The 25,601-nt window shown below is 41.4% G+C and overlaps 1 protein-coding gene across 2 annotated transcripts in view; it reads left to right on the top strand.

The window, feature by feature from the left end:
* Nucleotides 1–25,601, top strand: part of IL1R1 (interleukin 1 receptor type 1) — a 147,075-nt gene that overhangs the window by 60,558 nt on the left and 60,916 nt on the right. Inside the window, exon 3 of one of the 2 annotated variants that reach the window (XM_023211338.1) lies at nt 4,471–4,545. The gene's annotated coding sequence lies outside the window, so the exon portion shown is untranslated. Of the gene's footprint in view, nt 1–4,470; nt 4,546–9,762; nt 10,517–25,601 lie in introns of those variants that run through there. The other variant, XM_023211339.2, reaches the window with a different exon arrangement.

Genomic DNA, 25,601 nt, shown 5'->3' with positions numbered 1-25,601 from the left:
TCCTATATATGAAGAAGAACATGCAAAATTTGTCTTTCTGTGTCTGCCTTATTCCACTAAATGTAATGACTTCCAGTTCCACTCATGTTGCTGCAAATGACATAAAATCATTACTTTTTAATGGCCGAATAGAAGGTTTTTGATTTGTAATAGCTTAAAGCTTCATGAGATTTTACTCTGCCGTTTTCAAAGCTTCCATGTCCTTCTCCAGCTACTTACACTACCCCAGAGCTCAGGAAATCCCTATTTCACAAACTCATCATTTGTTTGAGATCCCTCGAGTTTTTGATTGTCAGAGTAGTCCCACATAACCATTAAAAGCTTTCCTGGTTTCTCTTTTTCCAGCAGAGGTCCTCTGTCTGGGTTAAGCCAAGTCTTCAGCTTGCAGCCAAAATTGGTAATGTTGGCAGGGGGGCTGGAGGCTGGCAATGATCAGTTCTTATCTTAATCAGTGTCATTGTTTCTTCTCTGAGAAAAATTTTTCCCACTCCTAGTAGTTTCTTAGCTCTTTGATTCTTAAAAAAATACAGCTTCTTCAATGTATCCATGTACTTATCAATGAAATCCTCCCAAGAAGCAGAAGCTCTTGAAACTCTTATTTTGATATTCATTTCCTGACTATATAATCTATGTTTCTTATGTGCTCTTTAAACTAACTCTTTTTGGGATGTTTCCCTATTCATTTCCTCATTAATGAGCTAAATAACACTTTGGCCTGTTCTAAACATAACATTGAAAATTCTATTTTGCACACCTCATATAAACAGGGCAAAGGGAATCACGTTTATGACACTAATTCTTCTAGCAGTGAACTCTTGCTGAATAGGTTTGGAATTTACTGGCAAAACAGGGGTGGTAGGAGGGCAGCAAGAGAAGAAAGGATGGGGCTGGAGCCGTGTCCAAAGGAAGATGCTTTTCCACTCTTTAGTTCCATGACTATGATTTTTTTTTTTTTTTTCAGCCAGAGGAAGTGCATCTTGTCTATAGAGGTTTACTCAGGATTGAGTGAAATTTTACCACTCACACAGTGTCCTTTCTCATTGCCACATCATAAACCAGTCTTTCCCCTGAGTCACACACATACAATCCTTGCCCAGCAAATCATGATGATGCCGTGTGTGTATGTGATAGTGATGGGAAAAGGATAAAACAGAACACTCAACTTGTGTTATGGCAAAAAGAGATTGCAGTGATGATACAGAATGCAGGAAAGGAAGCCAATTTATCTGTTAGGAAAAAACCTCCACTTACTTATAAATTCTGTTTCCTCTGATGAAGTTTCACTATAAAATGTTTTCTTTTTCTTTAAATACAAGAAGATGAGAGAACATTGATTAATTAAAAATCTTTATGTTAAAGGGTACTGGAAACTTACGAAGAATAAATGTAACGTATAAGACCCGTATAAGGCCTTAGGTTGAAAACAACATGCACCCATGAGCTTGCTAAGTAATTTGAGAAATAGAACATAATCGGCATCTTTGAAGTTTTCTATATACTTCTCATTCTACATCCCTGCTTCCCCCCGGAGATAGCTACTCCCCTGAACGTTAGTGTTTTTATAGTGTTAGCATTTATGTTTGCATGTAAATAATATATTATTTTGTTTCATTTAAAAATTTTTATAAAAATAATGCACTATTCTTCCTTTTTTCATTTTGTGTTTTATTTTTAAGCTACATTCATGTTGATATGTGTAGCACAACTTAGTTTTCACACTGTGTCCTATTCAGTGGTGTAATATGTACTGTAATTGACGCATTCATTTTCCAGTCAATGGATTTGGGCACTTTCACTGGATTTTTGCTTTTATGAAAAATGTTTCTCTGAGTGTTCTTGTACTGGCCTTACAGGGTGTGTACTCATGGTATTCTTTAGACAAAGTATAAGCTGAATCTTGAGACAGGCACATGTTCATATTGTTTTCCAAAGTGGTTGCAACGGTTTCTATCACATCAAACAGTTTCTATTTGTTGCCAACATCTGGTTTGTTAGACTTGAAAGTTTTTTGCCTACCTAGGAAATGTAAAATAGTTTCTCATTTGTGTTTCTAATTTCCTTGGGTTTTTAAGTTAAGTATCTTTTCATTTAGTTAATTGGCCTTTTAGGTTTTCTCTTCTGTGAAATGCCTGTTTTTGTCTTTTTTGTCTATTTAATAGTTATTTTTTCTCTTCTTAACTGATTCTAGGCATTCTACATTTTTGTGTTACTAATTCTCTGTAAGTTATTTGTGTTATAAAGATTTTCCTCTTCTGGCTTTTCTTTTATTTTTTTAAATGATGTCTTTTGGTGAGTAGAAGTTTTTAATAATAATGTAGGCAAATTTATTAATCTTTATATATTTTTAAAACCTTTGAGTCTTTTAACAGCTTTCAATTTTTACCATCCTGATATTCCCTTATTTTAGATAAATATATTCTTTTGTATTCTATTCTTAAAGATGGGAAGTTTTGCCTTAGTATGATTCATCTGAAGTGGATCTTTTTCTTTTTCTTTTCTGCAAGGGATGAAATAAGGAACTAATTCTGTTTCCTCAGCATATGCTTTGCCAGTTGTCCCCAAAATTGTTATTGAACAATGTGCATTGCCACCTCTGTCATGTGCTAACTTTCCATACGTATTTGTCACGAGAGGAAGCATTACAATGGAGTAGCAAAGCTTGAAATCTCAGTGACTTTGCACAACACAAGTTTATTTCTCACGCTTGTTAAGTCTGAAGTTGGTCATTGGCTCTTTTTGGTGGTTCTCTTAGAATGGTGACTTTATCGGGGATCCGGGCTGTTTCCTTCCTGCAACCCTATAAGCTGGGAATTATTTCCTTCCATAGCTTCACATATAAGAGAAAGATAGGGATGATGGAAAGTCACATGAGCTCTTAACTGCCCTGGTGCTTGTGGCTGGCCCCAACCATAAGCAAGGGAGGCTGTCAAATTTGGGGAGCATGTATACATATTTAATGACCATTTATTGTCTCTGCCATGTAAGTGTGGGCCTCTTTCTGGTTTCTTTATTCTGTTCCTGGTCTATTTGTATATCCTTGCAACAATTCCTTAATTGCTAAAGCTTTGTAATAAGTTTCGATATCTGCTTGTACAAGTCCCTCATCTAGAAATATTGGTGAAAGAAAAAAGACTATAAAATATTGGGAATGAACAGGGATATATAACTATGGACATGGCAACATTTAAAGATAAGAGAATACCAAGAGTGACTTTAAGCCAAAACATTTGAAATTTTAGATCAAAGAACAAATTCCAAGGAAAACATAATGTATCAAAATTGACTAAAGAAAAAATAAAAAATCTGAATAGTCTCATATAATATTAAATATTTGATTCATATTATAACTATCCTACAAAGAATAGTTTGTATAAAGAAAATAGAATAGATTCTACAAAGAAAGTATTTTACCTAAATGATATTTGAGTGAGTTCTACCAAATATTCAAGCAACAGGTAATGTCAATCTTATACAAAATTTTTGGAGGATAAACATTTAAAAGAAACACATTCTAATATATTATATGAAGCTGGAATACCATTAACACCAAAACTAGAAAATCCCAGTATAAGAAAATAATATTGTATTTCAACCTAGAGGTACAAATCTTAAAATAAAATACAATTATCAGTGTATAACCCGTGATGATTTTAGAAAGATGAGAATCCATGACCATGTTATGATTATCCTAGAAATATAAGGATGGTTTAATCTCAGGCCATTTATTAATATTGTATATCATATATAGAGTAAGGGAAAAACTGATATTAATAGATGCAAAAATAGTTTTTTCGTAGTATCCAATATCTATTCTTGATACTGTCTTGGGAAACCAGGAAGAGAGGATGTTATTCTTAATCCGATAAATGATGTCTACTGAAAACCTAGAAGTAAATCTCATACTCTATAAAACACTGGTTCTCTTTATATCAGGAGCAATATAAGAATTACTATTATCAATTATTTTATTTAATGTTTTGCTGGAGTTGCTGACCAATGCAGCAAGATAAGAAAATAACAAAAGTAAAAAACACTGTAATAAAATGAACAGAGCCATTATTATTTGAAGATAATATGACCTATCTACATGGTAAACCCACCAAAAAATGCTTGTTTTTTACTGTTGAGAAGCTGGGTCATATTCGACAGTCAAGAATTCTGGAATAAGTTTTCATCAAATCCCTACTGAACTGCATAGTATACACTGCACTGAAAAGTATGATTTTGAGAGCCAGGTAATAGCATAAAAACTATTTGTTAAGTCAAAAGAGATTACAAAGATACATGTGCATAGAAAAAAAGAGTAGATGGGAATATTGCTTAGTGCTAAAGGGGGTTAAGTGGCAAGATCATGAATTAATTCTCCATATATTCTTTATGTACCATATCTTCTGTGTTGTGGCTATATTTTTTATAACAAAAATATTTTTAAAATTTGTGCTAATCAGAACCTTTGGGCTCTTCCTGCAGATTTAGTGATGCTTGTTGACTTGTGTCAGAGAGTCGTTGAAGACAATACAGTTTCACCTGACCTTTAACTGCACAGTAAGTCAGACACATTTACTGGGTTGTGACTCATATTTAGAACCTGACATATAATGAATACCGATAAGACATCATCTTACCTTATGAAACACAATAACTTCCTTATTCACTAAAATAACTGAAAATGGCACTGCACCCAAACTTCACAGAAATGTACATTAAGGCATTGTGATAGAGTAAAACAGAAGAAAAAGGAGTTAAACACAGTCTGTAGATCCAAATCCTAGTCTTGGCTTTCCCATGCTAGGCTTGGTTTCCTATTTCAAAATGTGAATAGTGAGAAAGTGCCCTGTTTATAACATTGATTTGTCATGAGGGCAAAACAAAGAACCCCAACACTGAACCCCAAATTAGAGGGCCTAGAAGAGATGGTAGAAGCAGTTTCCACTGGATGTTCGTACTCGTCCAAGTGGCTTTTGTTTGAGTTCTTCCAGGGATGGGGCAAACACTGTCTCTGCATTGTTGAGTGCTCAATGTATTGTTACGAAGACCTTTTTCACATTGGCCTCCTGGACGTCTACCCCATTGCCTTCGTTCTGTCTCTGGGTTAGGGTACCGTGATTCCTGGCATGGCCTGGTGGCTTCCAGGTGTACGGATATCAATCTTCTTAGCCTAAGGGCCTGTGGGAGAGCCTAGCTGGTCTTCTTTGGCCATGAACAGCCTTTGTTATTGTTTTCTCTGCATGCCATGACAGGAGCGTGTCTGAGGGCTTTCTCCAGTGTGACCCTCCTTCGTATCAGAAGGTACACTCCCACTGGGGCAGCTAAGCACACAGCCTCCTACCACACATGATTCACTGTGGACGTCTTGGTCAGTCAAGACTCTGGCATTTGTTTGGTTTTGTTTTCCACCAGTGCTTTGCTTTTTCATATGCCTTGTCCTGTACTTAACAATATGAGGTTAGGGAAATAGGAATGGTATTTTAGATTTGTCTGTGATAAATCTCACGATGTTAGATTTAGCCTATGGTTCTAACTTAATGGCATCTTTTGGGATCCTGGTTTGCTCTCTCAGTGAATTCGCAGTCCATTTTAACTCCAGGATTCCCAGGATGTGGTAAGCTGCCTGCTCTGCCCTTCTGCTGTAGAAACCTGTTCTGCACCTCCTAGCTCCCTCCCCAGCCCCTGGCTTGGCCTCGAGGCATTCTCCTTTCCTGCATTCATGGCCTCCAGGAATATTACCACACACCATCTGCACATCATCTGGTTCTTTTGGCCAATGCTCACTTGATAATTTTTTTTTGGCTTCAGTTTCCAGTTCTGCTTTCTAAATTTGTATTTGTTTCTTTGGAAAATGTATTCCTTCTTCCCTACCCTCCCTCCTTTCCTGCATTCCTCTGCTCTGTACTCTCCACAACTGAAGAGTGCCATGACCATGTCCATGTCCAACCTGGCTGCCTCTTTTCTGGGAGGAGAGGTCAACTCCACACCTGAGAGCTAGGATGGAACCGAATACCTGGAACTGAGCCTGAGGCTTTCCAGTAGAGCACACTTTTCAGATTGACTCATTTACCATTGAGTATGGGTGTTTATACATGTATCCAACTCTACTAACCATATTCTTCATTTTGCTTACAAGACAGATGTTTGCAGATGCTTACATGAAATTCTGATTCACTAAGTTTACAGCATTTAACTGTGGTAATCTCACCATCTAACAACCCCATCAAACAAAAGATTGCGTGAGCTTCACCAGACCTGGCTTGTTTTTAGTCAGTTCATGCTTTCCCTTGGCGATCGTGGCTTCATTAAGTGCTGAAAGACTATCCCTGTAATCATTCGTCTAGAATATTTCCCATTCTCTCATCTGTGCTTGCAAAATCCCTTAAACTCGATAATGGATGTGGAAGCTGTCTGTCTGGAGGTATGAAGAATTAAGGGATGGCATTCTCCCCAGAGGTTTGATAGAAAGCTGAAGACACTGTGCAGTCTGGAAGAGTCATAGGGATGATATGAATTGTTCATGTATCATTGCCTGCAACAGGAGTATGATAAGCAGCCAGGCACTCAAGCCAGATCCTTAGGGCCTGACCACAAAGGTTGCCAGTGGCCATCGGGGATGGCATGGTTACTTTTCTAGTGTAAAGAGACAGGTTAAACTAACAGAATGTGTCACACTGGAAAGCATTTTGAAGATCAGGTCAATTAGTGCTCCCCGTGTTAATGTGCACACAGGTCACCCAGGAAGCTTAGTCAAATATAGATTTGAATTCAGTAGTTCTGGAGTGGGTCCTAATGTTCTGCATTTCCATTGTGCTCCTTGGTGATGCTCTTGGCTCATGGACCACATTTTGGGTCCCAAGAATTTAGACTATACTGTTTTAATTTTGTTCTATTTTATTTAGTTGTTTGTCAGATGTAGAAACTGAGATCCAGTGAGGTGAAGTGATTTTCCCAAAGATAAATAGATGAAGTTAAAGCTAACTCTTTAACCCAGGTCTGCTGGTGTCCAGGTTGGTGTCTCTCTAATTACAGAATTGCTGGACTTAGGAAAGCAGAAGTCTCCTGTGCTCTCTTAATGACCTGTAGCATGTTGAGGGGGAGCCAAGGTTAGATGCTAAGGATGCACATACTTGCACATACATGCACACACATACACACATGCTCATGCACACACATGCACACACATACTGAACGTGCTTCTTCCTATTCTCCTTTTTCAATTGGGAGGTATAAGAAACACATGGATTACAGCCACATTGGAGACATTTATAAATACAAATCAATTCTGAATGAGTAAACTTTTCCATAAGAATGTTATGGGAAAATACTGAGTTATTTCTGACCTTTTATGTATAAACACAGACATTCTAGAGTTCGACAAAGACCACGTTACTGATAAAATTGTATTAGAATGACGCCTTCTGATACTTTAAATGTTAAAAGCTCTGGGCTTGGCTCAGGGAATTCTAGACTCTAGCTTTCATAAAGGACCCTAGAGTTTGGGAGATTATCCATTAACTTCTGATATTAAAATTTTGTTGCCAACTATGACTATTTGTTTTCCCTGAACTCTGTAGGGGAATAATACAGCTGAGAAAACCCAGGCAAAAGTGCATGTGTGGGTGCATGTGTGTGGCGTGTGTGTTCACACATGGTAACTAAACAGTGCAGATTCCTCCAATTTTTCTCCTTTTTGAGGACTGGGAAGGAGGAAGAGAGAAGAAATTGTCTGGAGTGGAAAAGAGGGCCGGAAAAATCTTTTAACTAATAATTTGCCAATTAATCCAGCTGCTTGGTAATACCCTGGAATTGGAAGGTCTTTGGGGTGCTCTCTGGAAAGGGTGCCAGGAAGTATGAGACAATGGCTGCTAGGGACTTGCACTGTTCCCGAGGAGATAAGACCTGTTGTCAAGTAAATTGCGGTGGATCCCTGGTAACACTTGAAGAGCAATGCAAGCCTGGGCTCTACCTGGGCTCCACCCCTGCCTGACTAAGGGAGCTTGGGGAAAGTACTTACATAATCTCAATCACTTTCCTCACCTGTAAAATGGGCCTAAATAATTTAAATTTCCATGCAAGTCAAAACCATAACGAGATACCATCTCACACCAGTCAAAATGGCTATCACTAAAAAGTCAAAAAATAAGAGATGCCAACAAGGTTGCAGAGAAAAGGGAATGCTTATATCCTGTTTGTTAGAATGTAAATTAGTTCAGCCACTTTGAAAAGCAGTTTGGTGATTTCTCAAAGAACTTAAAACACAACTATGATTCGACTTAGCCATCCCACTTTTGGGTATATTCCCACAGGAATATAAATCATTCTACCATAAGAACATGATGTTCATTACATCACTATTCTCAATAGCAAAGACATGGAATCAACCTAAATGTTCATCAGTGGTAGACTGGATAAAGAAAATGTGGTACATATACACTATGGAATGTTATGCAGCCATGAAAAAGAACAAGATCATGTATTATGCAGCAACATGGATACAACTGGAGGTCATTATTCTGAGAACTAACACAGAAACAGAAAATCAAATACCGAATGGTGTCACTTATAAGTGAGAGGTAAACACTGAGTTCATATGGACACACAGAAAGGAACAACAGACACCAGGACCTAATTGAGGGTGGAGTGTGGGAGGAGGGTGAGGATTGAAACTACCTCTAGGGTACCATCCTTATTGCCTGGGTTACAAAACAATCTGTAGACCAAGCCCCCTGAATACACAATTTCCCTATATAACAAACCTGCACAAGTACCCCTGAACCTGAAATAAAATTAAAAATAAATAAGTAAATGAATACATAATTTAAATTTCCTTGAAGAATGCCTGGCACCTATAAGTGCTCACTTTTGCTATCTCCGTTATCATCACAGAGAGAAGGCACAGGTTCAGAGTCAGGAAAATCACCCCAGGATGCTTGAGTAGGGGTCTGCTTGAGCAAATGGTGGTGAAAACTGGAAAGAAGGGGAAGGAGCAAAGAGGAGGTGGGCTGTGTCGTGCTGGGTGGTGTCACATTGACTAGGGTAAGGAGCGGCAGTGGCAGAATTGAGGCTGCAGAGCACTGAAGCAGAGGTTTGAGCAGTGCCTCTCAGGGTCAGCAGGCGGCCCATCCAGGTGAGCACAAAGGGTTCTTGGAAAGGGTAATGGAACAATGACAGGAAAGTGTGTGAGACCAGATGTCTGTGGCCCTTGAATGCTGGAATTGGAGGCTTGACTTTTCCTCCCTACGCTGCAGATTTTTGAGTAGCATTGTGATAGGCTGGACTCGGTATCTTGTTGAGAATGTTCATCTGAGTGCAGGGCACAAGAGGCGGTATGAGAGAAATAAAAGAAGAGTCAGGCCAGGCACAGTGGCTCATGCCTGTAACCCCAGCACTTTGGGAGGCCAAGGGAAGTGCATCATCTGAGGTCAGGAGTTTGAGACCAGCCTGACCAACATGGTGAAACCCCATCTCTACTAAAAATACAAAAATTAGCCAGACATGGTGGCGGGCGTCTGTATTCCCAGCTACTCGGGAGGCTGAGGCAGGAGAATCGCTTGAACCTGGGAGGCAGAGGTTGCAGTGAGCCAAGATTGTGACATTGCACTCCATCCTGGGAGACAGAGCAAGACTCAGTCTCAGAAAAAAAAAAAGACGAGGCTTGGCAGCACCAGCTCTCCTAGGTGGATCTGGTGGCGTTTGTGGAAGCCGGAGGCTCCGGCTTTCATCTCCATGAGCTGAGGGGGTGATCAGTGGTCACCCACCCTCCAGGGTGTGGTGAGGGGAGACTTCCAGAGTTCCCAGCGCACATGGCAGGGGTGGTGGGCCCCATGAGAAGTGCCCGGGATCTAGGACACGAGCAGACCTGAATCAAGAGTCCTGCAGCATGGCCTGGGCTGCCTCTAGGGAGACTGCTCTCAGGATTGGGAGGTAGGCAGAAAGGGAAAGCTTATGCCACCACAGGCCTGGGACTGACCGGTCATGACTCTGATGATGGGAACATGATAATAAGCTGGATTCAGCCAGCAGACCTTGTCCAGGTTCAACACAAAGTCATGAGAGGAAAGCACCAGCTTCGGGAAGCGTTAGAGGTTACCGTGCAGTAGTGGGTGTTTGTGCAGTAGTGGATGTTGGTGTTTCTTAAGGATCTGGCACGTTTGCTGAGTGATTCTGGCTGTCTGCCTGGCTCTGAGCTTCCTGTTCATCATTCCCCAGATGTGTCATGGCCGAGGGATTAAAGGCCTCAGAGGCTGTGACACAGCCATCTCCAAAACCCCACTTTCTCCTTCCTTTGAGCCTCCGCACCAGCTGGGGCGTCTGGCAAGATGTGAGCTGTCACTCTGCTGCAGCACAGACCTGAATTAACAACTCTAGCCAGGGCTGACTTCAAAACGCACTTTCGTTTTTAATAACCAACATCAGCTCAGCAGGCTTCATTTGGGAAAAGAGACCTTGTCAGATTACCCCGACATTCTCCACCTCCTGGGAGGCCAGCCATTCCCAAATGCCCCAAGGATGAAGAACGGACACGGTAAGATGATTAATTGCACTGCAGGTTTTTTGTTTCTGCATGTTTTTCCCTCCTGTTTTGGGGTTTACTTACACGTTAATGAGGTATTTAGGAAAGACAAACGGAATCTGATAAAAGGTAATGTTATGTTGTGTTATGTTATGTTGTTTGTTGAAACAACATTTTAAGGATTTCTTGAAGTTATATGTGTATGTTATACAGAGCGTATGTGTTATCTGTATGTGTTATACAGAGCGTAGACGTGTTTAAGATGTGTTTATGAGCCACATTAAGAGATTAACTGTGATTACCTGTGGAAGACTAACTATGAAATATATGGGAAATATGCTTTATAACTGTATATTACTTATAAACCACAAATAGTTACCTGACTTTTGGTATGTGGTGAGAGATGTGAAGTGAAAGGCGTTGTAAGTGAAGTCGTTTTATAAGACTGTTATTACTGTAAGAATTGAGACGTGTTTTATCACTTTCCATTAAGCTTCTACAATGTTAGAGAGGCATAATCTCACCCAATGTTTGACTGAAGGTGCTATTATTTATTTATTTATTTATTTTTGAGATGGAGTCTCGCTCTGTCACCCAGGCTGGAGTATAATGGCACGATCTTGGCTCACTGCAACCTCCGCCTCCCGGGTTCAGGCGATTCTCCTGCCTCAGCCTCCTGAGTAGGTGGGACTACAGGCGTGTGCCACCATGCCAAGCTAACTTTTTGTATTTTTAGTAGAGACGGGGTTTCACCGTGCTAGCCAGGATGGTCTCAGTCTCTTGACCTCGTGATCCACCTGCCTCGGCCTGCCAAGTGCTGGGATTACAGGCGTGAGCCATCGCGCCCGGCCTGAAGGTGTTATATTATTAACAGCAGCCTCTATTGGTTTCATTTAAAGGTATAATGCATTGTATTGGCAAAACTTGTATACGCTTCCTTCAATAAGGACTTCAAAGGTAATCTTAAAAGCCTGATCATGTTTTTTTCCCCCCCCTCAGAAGCTTTGCCAATGTGGCACCTACAGCTCTAGGGAAGACCGTGCACTCTCAGAGGGGATTATAAACATTGTCTTGCATTTTTATCCTTGATCTCCCTAATTTATCCTTGATCTCCATTTATCTTTGATCCCCATAATTCCTACTGATAGTGTTGTTGTGCATAAGAATGAGAAAATGGGACTGAACCTGAAGGATTAAGGAAAGAAAATAACAAAACAAAAAGGAGAACCAAATGAAGCTTATTCAATTCAATTTATAACTCCTTATTGCTTATGTAAAATGTGAATTTTTTGTTGTGTTGGTGAGAGTGTGAGGAGTAGATGGTGGGGAAGGATGCTTCAAAAAATACAGCTAAGGACCAACTGGTTTGGTGAGTCACGGCATTCACCTGTGAGACAGCTGGAGAACAGTGACGTCTGTGTGTGTTTCTGTGTGTGTGTGTCTGTGTGTGAGTGTGTCTGTGTGTGTGCATTCGATGCAGGAGATTGGTGTTTACTGTAAATGTGTTGATCCATTAGGAAAAGGAAGAAGACCAAGTTGTCCAGAAAGAACCAAGAAAACTGCTTGAGATGAATTTGATCTGCCTAGTGGTAGTGATGAGTTTAAAAAGATTCTTATGACCTTTACTAATGCTACATGCTGTTGTTAATCATTGAACTGATAAACCCAATTGGGCACAAGACTGTTAGTTTACTTAGGAGGAGAACTTGACATGAGTGCTCAAAGAATAGTGAAGGTATACTTCTAAAACACGTCCTTGAAACATTTACACAAACAGCACAAGCTCATTGTCAAGAATAAAATTTTAAAAAATACATAGAGATAATAGTAAAAGACAAGAAGTAAAAACACACCACTGTGAGATAAACACTGTTCACATTTTGGTAGGTACATTTGTGTCTGAGTCCATTTACAGTTTGAAGAAATATACTTGTACTCTACATGCTATTCGGTTATCTGCTTTTACCTCACAGCAATGTATTACGAGCATCTTGTCATGAGAATGAATTTTCTTTTACAAAAGCTTTTCCATTTCATTGCATAGATAGTTTATTAAATCCTGTTGGCAGGTGGTTGATTGTTTTTCTCTTATTAACAGTACTAACACTAACACCCTTGCAGCTAAACCTTTGCATCTCCTCATGAGTTTTCCTTGAGATAAATTCCTAGAGGTAGAATTGTAGGGGTCAAAGAGCATGGGCATTTTAGAAACTCTAGATCCCTGCCGCTAAATTAATCCTAGGAAAGTTTTATTAATTTACATGCCCACCAGCACTGTGTGAACATTTTCTAACACTCTCATCGGCATCAGGTTTGATAATTTTTTGAAAAATGTACTACTCTGATAATAGGCAAAGGTATATTTTGTTGTCTTAATTTGCCTTAAGGAAACCCTTTGCAAAATCTGCTGGCTTCCAATTCTGCCCCTTTGGGTTCAGCCTCTCGTCTTTTTTGGTTACTCATTGCCAAGGCAGTCACCTCTTACAGTAACTTCTGCCAACCTAATTTCTGAGGACTTTGACCTCATTTGATGTCTCTCAGAAAGTCTGCTGAGAGAGCGAGAGAACTGGATGCTTTTGTTCTGAATTTTTACTGATTGAGTAACCTGGGGCAAACCTCAGTCTTTGTGATTTTGTCTCCTTTTTAGCTATAAAATGTAGAGAGAAGGCCTGTGCTAGGCACCTCACAAGATTGTACCGGGATTATAAAGAGGCAAGATAGAGGCAAGCTTTTTGAATAGTAGAAAAGTAAGAATGCAAAATGGCATTATTATTATTGTTGTTACTGTAAAGTTTAGTGATAAGTTTTGCCTTCTAAAATATGTAGTTTCTGGAGAGCTGCATGCCGAAATTTTGACGTCTTCTAATTCTAAACTTGGGAAGTGTGTGTGTGTATGTGTGTGTGTGTGTGTGTATGTGTGTGTGTGTATGTGTGTGTATGTGTGTGTGTATGTGTGTGTGTGTATGTGTGTGTGTGTGTATGTGTGTGTGTGTGTATGTGGTGTGTATAACATATTTCTATGTTTCTTGGTTCTTAGATTCAGTAGCAGTGTTTGGTGGGTTCCAGCAGTGCATGGATACATTTTAGATTAAAAAGGTTTCTATTTTGTTGCTTATCCATTCCATTCGCTTACAGGAAAACCAGCCATCCCCCTCCTGTAGAATTCTCATCATCCATGGGCTTTGCTCAACTCCCCAGTGGACTGAGAGCTCCTCAAAGACAGGGGCCGGTTTCATGTGTATACCTCTCTCCAGGGCCTGCTTTGGGGTCTGACACCCACAGGGGGGATCAATCAATGTTTCTCAAATGAGTCAATGTAAGGGAGGTAGAAACATATTTACCCAGTTCTGTGGATAAAGGAATATTTCAAAAAGGAATCCCAGAAGATTAAAAAAAACAACCTAAATGGAGCTTTTCTAGGGGCAACTGGTTATCTATTTAGTTTAGTTTGGGTGAGTCTCAGTTTCTACTGAGTAAATCTTTAAAGCTCTGAAAGGATATTAAACAAATGAATGCAAGCCAAGGATAGGACCAGAAAAATGGAGAACACTGTCTTTATAGGTACAAGTGTCATGGACTTGGCGTGAATATCAAAAACTTTAAGGAGGCATCGATTTTCACTCTGACTCCCAGCTCAGTGCTGGGCTGCAAAAATCAGGACCAAACTGACATTTAGTCATGGTTTGAACTCGGCACTGAATAATAATAATAAAAACTAATATGTAATACAGCACTTAGTAGGTAGGAGACCTGGTTTTAAGTACTTCTCATATGAAATAATCAGTACTATTATTTTATTTTACAGATTAAGAAACAGAGACACAGAGAAGTGATTTGCTAGGGTTATACCAGTAGTTAGTGCAGAGTTGGAATTACGATGCAGGCAGGCTCACTCTGGAGCCCATGGGTCAGTGAGGGTAGATCGGACCGAACTTTAGAGACAATGTTACATGGTTTGAGGCCACTGGTAATGTTTGTGCTGTTTATTTGCACATATGACTACCATTTATTGAGTCACCTACTAAAGGAACATGCACTCTTCTGGGTTCTTTAAGTATATTATCTTGAATCTTTCTCACAACCTTGAAACATTATTCCAACTCTAGATCCAGACAAGCTGAGACCCTGAGAAGTTCAGTAAGTTTCCCAAAGCCGCGAGCTAGTGAGGAGAGATCCGTCAGCCTGCACCAAGTCTATCTGCCTTCTGAGCCCCTGAGCCACGCTGGCCTGGACAATTGAGTGCTAGTTTACTTGGTTCTTCCATCCCAAGGTGCTGAGAGTCCAGTTCTACTGCATTTGGAGGTGTTGAACCTGAAAACTCAGCCACAGCAGCCCCTCAACTTGGGGATCAGGCAGGGCTCAGCCTCAGCTTCTCTGAACCCACATGGGCCAATGTGAAATGGATTTGATTTTTCAGACCAGATCCTCCCTGACAGGACCCATCCAGTTTATCACACCAAACCAGACATGATGGACGTTTAGAATATTGAGAGATATTTCTTTATATTTCCTGTCTATTGACCCTCCATATCTGCAGCAAGGAACTCCAGAGAATGTCTCCAAGGAGGCTGGGATGGAGTATGGTGAGTGCTAGCTTGGGAGCCAAGGGCAGCTTCATTTCTCCTGGGCAACTTATCTCCCTTTTCTTTGCTTAGTGTTTCCAGTTATAAAACGGGGGAAAGGACTATAATATAAAATGGAATTTTACTTTTTTTGGTTCAACTTTTCCATATGATTTTGAAACTCTTTAATGTTTTTGAGCAGATGACACATGGTTTATTTGCTTTTGAAGGGGTAACACAGTTTAAAAGGTTCTTTAGTGAAGTGTCCTTCTCTTCCCTTTCTGCAGACGCTTCTTTCCCTCTTCCTCACCAATAGGTGAGTCTGGTTAATAGTTTCTAGTTTTTTCTTCCACCTCTTTCATACTCATAGTGTGCACCTTCTGTACCTTGATCCATGGCTGTATCAAAGGAGGTGCATTTTCAGCCTCTCACTGGACATTTAGGTTGTTTGTAATCTTTTTTTATTTCAGCCAGTGTCGCAACCAGTAACAGCCTGCCCTTGTAGTTTTGCAGAAGTGTTTACAAGTTGTTGGTTAAATTCCTGGAAGCAGAATTGCGGGGTCAGAGGCTGTGTACACTTGTGATTTCGATATATATTTCAGAATTACCCACCCCCACCCTACCAGGTTACACCAATTAACACTCCCACCAGGAATGTTTGAAAGAATGCTTCTCCATGTGCTTCTCAACAGTGCCTGCTAACAAACTGGTTTTTATTAGACTTTGGCAGTCTCAAAGGAAAAAGCTGCAAACTTAGTAAGTTTTCTGAATTTTCCTATCTCATATCATGACCCACACAGTGTCAGCCCCATTGTGATCTCTTGTGGCAAATACAACCACGTTTGACAGGTACTTTGTTGACTCAGGTTGGGCATCTATTCAGTTAGTTTAAAACCATTTGCAATCACAACTTTTTTCATTTGATGATTGTGTTCTGAGACTTTGCTGTGTGTCCAGTCATGGAATGGCACAAGGGTAAGTGGACCCCACCAGGGTTGCACGAAACACCTAGGCAACCGCAGGAGTTGGCACCCGTGTGCTGAGCACTGTGAAACACAGAGACGAAAGGCTGCAGAGACAATGACTAGGGAGCCATGATCCACATTAGCCCGGTGATTGGGACTGTTCAAGGTGAAGTGATAAGGTCTGAGGCATGAGAAGGAACCAGCCAGACAGAGGGCAGAAGAAGCAGATCATAGAAGCCCAGCATGAGGAGCAGAAAGCAGCTCTATGTATGGCCAGTGAAGAGAGTGGAAGGAAGACCAAGGTGAGCCAGAGACACAGGTAGAGGCCAGAGGATGGGGGGCGTTTAGGGCCGTGGTAAGGAGTTTGGCTTTTATTGTGAGTTTCAGGTTGACTTTAGTCATGGGCTGGGAAGATGGTGCCAAGGTCTGTAAACTCTTACCTTATAGATGTAAATTCCCACCTGAATGACACCAGGGAGGTGTGGTTCTATACACAAGCACCTGTCAGACTATGTTGTATTTGCCACAAGAGATCACGATGCGGCTGACATTGCAAATAGGGCTGGCGACCAGAACACTGTATCTCTTGGCCTGCCTTGTCCTCCGTGTGAGACAAGTGGAGACATTTTACGAAAATACATTCTACGTCTCTCCGAAATAAAACTCAGTTTATAAAGGCCTTTCTCATTCATTATCTCATGCACTAATAAACTGACTGATAATTTTGACAGATTATTATTGCATGTCCAACCTGTGCTAAGCCCTGTGCTAAGTGCTGGGGATGGTGAGAGGAAGAAGGAGTGGAAGGGGAAATAGAAAGATGAAGAAAATTCAGAGCAGCTTATAGTCCATTTGCGAGATAGAATCAAATGTCAGCAATGAGAAGGAAAGCAGGAAGGGGACGGTGAAGAGGACCTAGCCACCTCTAGGTTCTGGACCAGAGCACGGGTAAATCTGCCCCAGGGGCCTGCTTGGTGCCAAGGAGTCCTTCAGGGTTGGGGTCTCAGGAGAGAGCTGCAAGTAGGGCTTCTCTGACATCCCTTTCTTCCAGGTGTACGTAGGGTTATCTTTCTAACTTGAGAGGTGACCAACTAAGAGCTTTCCTCAGGACCACTGAGTGGGCAAAGAGTAGAACTGGAACTTTTCCTCCCAACCCTGAAATCTGAGGCCATGGCTCCCTGTGCTCAGAACAGAACAAAATTCCTGAAGCCCAACCACCCGGGGAAGACATTGAGGAGAGTGTCTCTACTATGCATCGTCTTTCATGCTGGCCACCCTGGTTCCATGATGATGAGGCTGCTTTGCTTATGAGTCTGGAGTGTTGTCACGGCTCTGGGGAAGGGGTGTGTACTCTACCAGTCTTAGGGTCTTGGTGACTCTAAGCCCAGAGGTGCTTCCATTGTGTGAAGAAACACAAGAGACTGAGACAAAATATTGTTGATAAGACACTCAGGCCCATTTTGGAGGCAAAACTGTCATAAACAGTCATTTGTGGCCAGCACAGGGTGGGGATTAATGTGTGTGTGTGTGTGTGTGTGCAAGTGTGAGTGTTTGTGTTGTGGGAGGTGTTTGGGGGAGGTCTCAGGAACTGCTGGCCCTGAGGAGGTACTGATGGATCAGGTTTCCACGGACACAGGAACATCTGGGCAGGAAGTGGGAAGATTGCGAAGTCAGCTCACCCTCTTCAGTGAGCTTCACCTCCCAGTCCAGGGAAAGGAGGGCAGGGCTTGCTTCTGAGAAGGGACTTCTGGTGAATTCCAGGTACTCAACGCAGACAGAGTTGCCCCAATCAGATGTAACATGGAATGGGGGTTGTCAAGTGCTAATGCCAGGTAAAAGAGGCAGCAAAAGGTGTGTTTACCATAGAAAAGTCTAGAAATGTAGTTATAAAACTTGAAATGTGTCTATGTTAATTGTAATAGAAATAAATACTTTAAGATTAATAGATTTTCTTTTTAGGCTTTGGGTTTTCCTTTATCTGTGTACAATAGATTGAATATCTGTGTCCCCCAAGCCACCACTAAATTCCTATGTCGAAACCCTAATGGAGTTAGGAGGTGGGATGCTTGGGAGATGTTTAGGTCATGAGGATGGAGCCCTCATAAATGGGATTAGTGCCCCTATAAGAAGAGGTCAGAGAACTAGCTAGCTTTATTTCTACCATGTGTGGATACAATGAGAAGTCAGCTGTCTGCAAACCAGAAAGTGGGCCCTCACCAGACACTGGATCTGTCAGAACCTTGATCTTACACTTCCAGAACTGTAAGACACAAATATTTGTTGCTTAAGTCATCCAATCTGTGATCATTTGTTACAGCAGCCCAGGCTAAGACACTATGTTCAAGCAGCCGGTGACAATGGTATGACTAAGGATTTTACTAAGTTTCAGGTCTGTTTCCTGAATCAATGAACAAGGGAATGAGCCATTGCTATAGAATAGGCTCAAAGCGCATTTGTGTCTTTTGTGGAAGTTTGCCTTCTTTTATCCTTTGGGGAGAAATTATTAGCGGTGAATGTGCTTATAAGTTACCCATCTTTTCTCCAAAAATGCTGAACGTCTTAACCATGAGTCTCTTCTTGTCTGAGGGAGGCGGTGTTGCTTTTGGTGACCAGAGCGGTTCGGTCATGTACACCAATAACATATTCCAACATGGGCCACAAAACCAAAACATTCCAAAGCCATGATTATGCCCCCTGAATATTGATGTGGCTTCCCTCATTCTATTCCTGGAGTTAGTGAGAGGGTAGAACTTGACTGGAAATCCTGGAACAATTTTTCTAGACTTTTCATTGCCTGCGATTTTATTTGCTGTCTCCTTGGTCTCGCTTGCCCTGCTCTAGGCTGATTGGCAGCCAGTCTTGGAGGCTGCACCAATGACACTCAGCCTCCTCGTCCTGGAGCCCTGGTACCCACCTCATCTGCTATTCTAGAACCAGCCAGGATCAGCAGCCATCCGTCTCCTCCCCACGATGTCTGGGAGCTTTACACATTGCCTGTGTTCCTTACACAGGCTTTATGATTTTTGATTTGTCTCTAAGGAAATTGAGGCTTAAAAATAGCAGGTGAGTTTCTTTAGGTCACGGCAGATCAAAAACAGAGTCAGAATTTGAACATGGGTCTGTTGGACTCTCTCAGCTCTGTACACATCATTATGCTGAAATAGTAAGGAACATGAGGAAGGGAAACACCAGTTTATGGAAGAGCTCTTTCTCAGATGTCCTTCAAGCAGTCATATTTGTTCGGGCACTGGCTTTTGAGTCCATTCATATGAAGCATGCCATTCAGGCTCTCTTCTGCCACTTCTATGAGTTATCCAAATTGGTGCATGGTACCCATAAACTAGTTTTTGAAAGAGATATGATTACTGAAATGATCAGTATATAATATTGAAGCCCAAATTAATACAAATGAAATGCATATCACAATAAAGTACAACTTCAAATAAACTAGGGACTTTGTAGGTGTTTCTCTGGAATGGTTAAACACACTGTGTGGAGTGCGTGGGGAAACTTGGTTTCACAAATAGTGAAAGAATCTGTAAAAACCACACGCGAGGTTCACAGGGGTTCTTTCCTGGAGGGAAAATATGTGATGATTGTCAACAGTGAGGGAATGTGTACTGGAACTTACTTGATTTAAAAAGTCTCATGTGAACCTGCCATGACAACGTCTTTGAATAAGTTTCCCTCAAGGTTTAAGCATTTCTCAAGATTAACACAGTGGGTTTCTGGACTGACTCACAGGGAGAAGGGGGGGGTTACATTTGTGCTATTTTGATAATGTGGGAAATTACACTCGGTGTCACTCACTGTGCTTGAATCTTTATCATCAACCTCAAACTCTGGGATTTCTGTAACTGCAAGATCAGAACTCTAAGCTTCTTTTTTTCTCCAGCTGAAATTTATTTTAAGTTGGTAAGGAAATGTGATATATATATATTTTTATATATAATATATATGTGTACATATATAATATATATATGTGTGTATATATATAAAATATGTGTGTGTGTGTGTGTATATTCACATATATAGAACCTAGGCTCATAGGAAGGTAAAAAATGCTTTGGATTGGAGGTAGAGGCAGACATTTACTTTAGTCTGGAACTGATGTCCAGATTGTAAACTATTGTTCTAGGGAAACCTAGTGTGTGTGAACATAAGCCTCTGGAGTTGAACTCTCTTTCTTGGCTGGGCCCCAGTCTGCCACGTCAGTGTTGAAAGTGGACATTGCTGCTGCCTCAGTGACATACAAATAGGGGAAATGTCCGCTGAATGGAATTACTCTTTGTCATCTAGGCCAGTAGTTGTCAACCCTGGCTGCATATTGGAATCACCTGGGAGCCTTTTAAACACTGGTGCCTGGATCCTAACCCCAGAGGTTCTAATGTGATGGGACTGCGTGTGGCCTGGCTTTTTAAACTCCTTAGGTAATCATACTGTGCAGTTAGTGTAATGTGGATTGAGAACCACTGACCTGAGAAGTAGACAGTCACCGAGTCAGTAAATTACCCAAGTAAACAAGAAGCTGGTTAGACCAAACCTGTCCATAGTGATTGCCAAATCTGCCTGGTGGGGGAATTTAGGACTATTTCCCCAGAAACCTTTGTACTGGAAGTTATCAAGGGCTCTCTATCTACCTACAAGTGTGCTTTCAATTTTTAAGGCACTGTGGATATAAGTTGTATAAACATAGCCACTTTCATTTATTTGGCAAATATTTAAACATCTTCTCTGTTCAAGCTGTACTCAATCTCAGCCTACTTTTTTTTTTTTTTTTTTTTTTGAGACAGAGTCTTGCTTCTGTCGCCCCAGCTGGAGTGCAGTGGCCGGATCTCAGCTCACTGCAAGCTCTGCCTCCCGGGTTCACGCCATTCTCCTGCCTCAGCCTCCAGAGTAGCTGGGACTACAGGCGCCCGCCACCTCGCCCGGCTAGTTTTTTGTATTTTTAGTAGAGACGGGGTTTCGCCGTGTTAGCCAGGATGGTCTCGATCTCCTGACCTCGTGATCCGCCTGTCTCGGCCTCCCAAAGTGCTGGGATTACAGGCTTGAGCCACTGCGCCTGGCCAATCTTAGCCTACTTTTAAGCATACTAACTGAGCAGCAGGGGAGAGAACTCAAGCAATACAGAGTAGGGGCTGCAGAGTGCCATCGGAGATGGAGAGATGAAAAACCTCAAGATTTCAGAGCAGGGAGAGATAGTTGCCTGTTTCTCCTTGTTGGAGGGGTGGGAAAACCCTAAAGAACAGGTACAGTATTTAGGATAGGTGTTGGAGGGGAGGAAGAAGGAAGAAGAGGACTTGAGCTAGAGGAGAAAGAAGGATTGTATTCTGGGCAGAGGAAACTGCATGAGCAAGAAAAGAGGTAGAGATTAGGGAAACTTGCAAGGAAACTGGTACATAGTAAACATGGGCCCATCAAGGGCAAGGAGAGGGACATGTTCCAAAAGGTAGGATCAAGGGAGATTGAGGAGCATCTGGAATGCTAGACTGAGTGGTCTGGGCTTTGTTTGGGAGGCAGTGGAGTCCTGCATGGCAGGTTTTGACATCCAAGCTTGCAGCAAACAGCAAGTAGGAGCTTGCTCAGGAGTATTTATATGGCAAATCTGGATTATTTCGAAGGAAATTGTGTTTTTGTCTCACTGTGTGGCCCATGTAGGTTGCATAGTTGCAGTATCCTCAGCTTTGTATTGACGAGGTGGGTGAGTTGCCCTGGGTTGGGATGGTTCAGACATCCCCCAATGCATTGCTGCCTTCGACATCTCTCCGTTTCTCTAGCTTCCAACACTTTCTTTGTCTCTCTTCAACCACCATGCTGAGAAAAAAGTTTAAGAGCTTTTCTTGTTCCCCCACATAATCTTGGCAAGTAATAACAGTGAACCCTGGAGATAGAAAGAAGTGTGGATGTTCGGAGACTGGATTGCTTAGCATGGCATTAAAAATTTTTGGCTGTGTTGACTCTCAAGTAAATATGGTAACTGCTTTTGCTTTTTCTTTTCAAAATACCAAGATAAAATTTAAGGGAAGCCAGATTTTGGCATAAATGGCTGACTCTTCTGCAAATAGCATTTCTGGATTAATTTTATTACATCTAATTGCTCTTGCATGTATTCTGATCATTTTATTTGTAATAAAGTTCATAAGTGCTGTTAGTGATTAGCCAAAAAGAAGAGTAGAGGGAGGTCAACTTTCTCACAGTTGAGATCACTTTTTCCAAGTCTGATTTTAAATTGGGTGGTTTGTACTGTGTTAGCAACGTTAGAGGATACAAACAACCATAACAACAAAACAACAGCAGCAGCAGAAAGGTCATCCACCCGTGCTGAAAACCTCCTTCCTCTTGGGTTCACTTTTCCTTCTAGCAGGGGAAATGGTGAAATTACATTAGCACTTTCTACTCTTGGTCCTACTGTCTTCTTTATGACCTGGTAACATTTTCCTAGATAAAATTTGCATGTCTCTAACTTCTCAGTTCCACTTCTTACTGTTCTCATGTTCATTCATAATTCCATTGTGACGTGTTTGGCTGAGTTTGAAAGACTCTCATGATAAGTGGGGAAGGAAAAAATGACTTTTATAATAAAAGGTAATGCTTAATGACATGAATCTGAGACACATGACTAAGTAAGAAAATAAAATATTGACGTCTTGGTTTTAAATATTGGGTAACACCATCTCATGTTTATCCCTTTTCTCATCAAACCGCATGTCCAGTTTTGGATTAGGAAGACATTCTTACTGTACTTAATGGTACGCCTGCAATCGTGGTGCCTCCTCTGTCTGTTTTTGGCTTGACCAAACAACAACGCAAAGCCGTGAGTGCCAACCACCACAACAAGGACTCGGTTTGTATTCATCCATATGCTTGCGCTTCCCCCGAGGTGGACATTGTCATCCCCATGAACGGATGAGGGAAGAGAAGCTGATGAAACACAGCTGGAAAGAGCAGGGTGGGGGGTCACCGTGGGCCTCTCCCGTCAGTGATTTGGTGCTGTTCGTGGCCTCTGCAGGCATGGACATGTCCTGTTGATATTACAAAATAAAATGGATGCAAATATTATTGTTTAGTGTCTTCCAACTTCTTGGATCCTTAAATAGCTGCCAACCTTTCCCTTCAGTTATTTCTGTACACAAAGAGCTATTTCTGAATATCCGTCCTAACTTTCTTCTGGCCTGTTCCCTGCATATTTATTTATTCCAGTGACTCTCACCCGTTCCAAAGAGAACTGGAGCAAGCTTGTGGCTTGTTTAGATGTGGTCTGAGTCTGTGCGGTCCCCTCGGGGAGGTGTACTAAGGATTTCTCAGAAATGGTGTTTGCATGTGAGGGAACCCTGCCGAGCAGAGAGCGTTTACATAGCCCAGTGTTCAGAGTGCTTGAGTTTCCGTAGTTACCTTCGTTTATTAGGACCTTGGAAGAGTACCAAAACTGTGACTTCCTGGGAGTTTTCCGTCAAAATCAGCCCTCTGGCATGGTGAAGAATATGTCTGTAAAGGAATAAGAAAAAAATATATAATTTTTCTAAATATATATAGGAAATATACATATATATACATATTATATATAGAGACATAATCAAAATATATATTTGATTTCTGGCCCTGGTTCCCAGCACAGAGCTCCTAACTTCTTGGAATTTCCTGGGTGATGGGAGTCTTTTGTTCTAATGAGGCTCCTAGGTGGCGACTGGTTACTAGAAAGAACAGATTAGAAACTTGGGAATTTCAGTCCTACCCCCATCCTCTGGGAAGGCCTGGAGGCTGGAGATTGAGTTAATGATCAGTGATGCTCAAGTAACAAAGTCTTGTAAGAATCCTTGGACTCTGGGGTTTGGGGAGCTCCAGGGCTGCTGAACATGTGAAGGGTAGCCCACCCGGAGAGGGCAAGGAAGCGCACATCCCCTCCCATACACCCCACCCTGCGTAGCTTTTCATCTAGCTGTCTTCTGTATCCTTGATCATATTCTTTAGCACATAATATGATGTGTTTCCCTGAGGTCTGTGAGCCATCCCAGCAAATTATCAAACCCAAGGAGGGCGCTGTAGGAACCCTGGTTTGCAGCCAGTCAGTCAGACATATAGGTGACAACCTGGCGCTTGTATTTGGTGTCTGAAATAGGGGGCAGTCTTGGGGGACTGAACCCTCAACCTGAGGTCTCTGCTAACTCCAGTTAGTATCAGAATTGAATTGAATTGTAGGACACTCAGCTGGTGTCAGAGTATTCGTTGACATCCCTTCAATCCCCGGTCACAGAAGTGTGTGGAGTGCAGGTATAGAAAAGGAAAAATAGTTGGTTTTTATCTATCTCACATTTATTTTAGATTACTCAAAATAAGCATATCTGAGGTTATATCTGCTGTGTAGAGCAATGAAAACATTTATGGGAGGGTCATGGTGGTAAACACTGTAACTTCATGCTGACGTTGGGTGGTAACTTCTCTTCGGTAATTCAAGCATATCTAGTGATACCGTAAGTTCTTTATTGCACTTTAGAAATATTCCTCTGTCCATGGAGGGCATTTCTTCTCAAAACACTTTGTACTCCCTCATGAAGTTGGAATATTTGCTATGGAAACCAAATTGTATTTCTTTTGGTCTGCTGAAAATTAGAAAAGAAATTTTGTATGGTCAGTAGGTTATTGTTTTAAACTTAACTACATGAGATTAAGTTCTGGAACTGCGATGCCAATGATGCAATTTCAGAATGCAATTGTTGCACTCATTAAACACCACGGCTTGGGAAGGATCCCTGATCCACTTGGGGCTCAGTGGCTTTCTCAGCCTAACAGGGACATAGTTTAAGAGTCTTAAACAAAAGTTACATAAGAACCCCAGACTATTAGCTGTGGTTCCATAGGTAGATTTTCTTTTATTATCTTAGTTTGCAGCTTTATTGAGGTACAATTGACCAACAATAATTGTGTATATTTAAGGTATACAACATGAGGAGCTGTTGTATATATACATAATGGAATGATCACCACAATCAAGCTAACACATTCATCACCTTACATAGTTACCTGTTTTGTGTGTGCATGGTGAGAACAGCTAAAATCAACTCTCTTAGCAAACTTCATGTGTATGATACGGTATTACTCACTATAGTCACCACGTTGTCCATTAGGCCCTCGGAAGTTATTCATCTCATGATGAAAAATGTATACCTTTTGATACCATATCCCCCTTCCCTCCTTGGCAGCCACCACTCTACTCTTTGTAAATCATTCTTGTGGTCATTATTCCCCTCTCGGAACTCTGTCATGGCCCCTTTGGGAACTCAGGTGGACAAGTGGTGATCTCCTGAGATGGCTCAGTCTGCAAACCTCCCCCTGAGGTATCAAAGCTTTCATTTACTGCCTCAGTATAATTAATTTTCAGTGCTTCTTTGGCCAGATCGACCTACAGCCCTCAGTGGTCTTTAAAGTGAAAAAAGTGAAAAGTCTTTAGCATGAAACCTTTGATGTTTGCGTTGTGTAAGCGTACGTGTTTGGTGTGTGGGTGTTCATGTGTAGTTTTATGAATGTGTGTGTGGGTTTTCATGTGTATTGAGTCAGTGTATATCATATGTTGTA

The sequence above is a fragment of the Piliocolobus tephrosceles genome, chromosome 15 (assembly GCF_002776525.5).
Source record: "Piliocolobus tephrosceles isolate RC106 chromosome 15, ASM277652v3, whole genome shotgun sequence".
NCBI lineage: Eukaryota > Metazoa > Chordata > Mammalia > Primates > Cercopithecidae > Piliocolobus > Piliocolobus tephrosceles.
The sequence above is the reverse complement of the archived record's forward strand: the minus strand, read 5'-3'. Positions and strand labels throughout refer to the sequence as shown.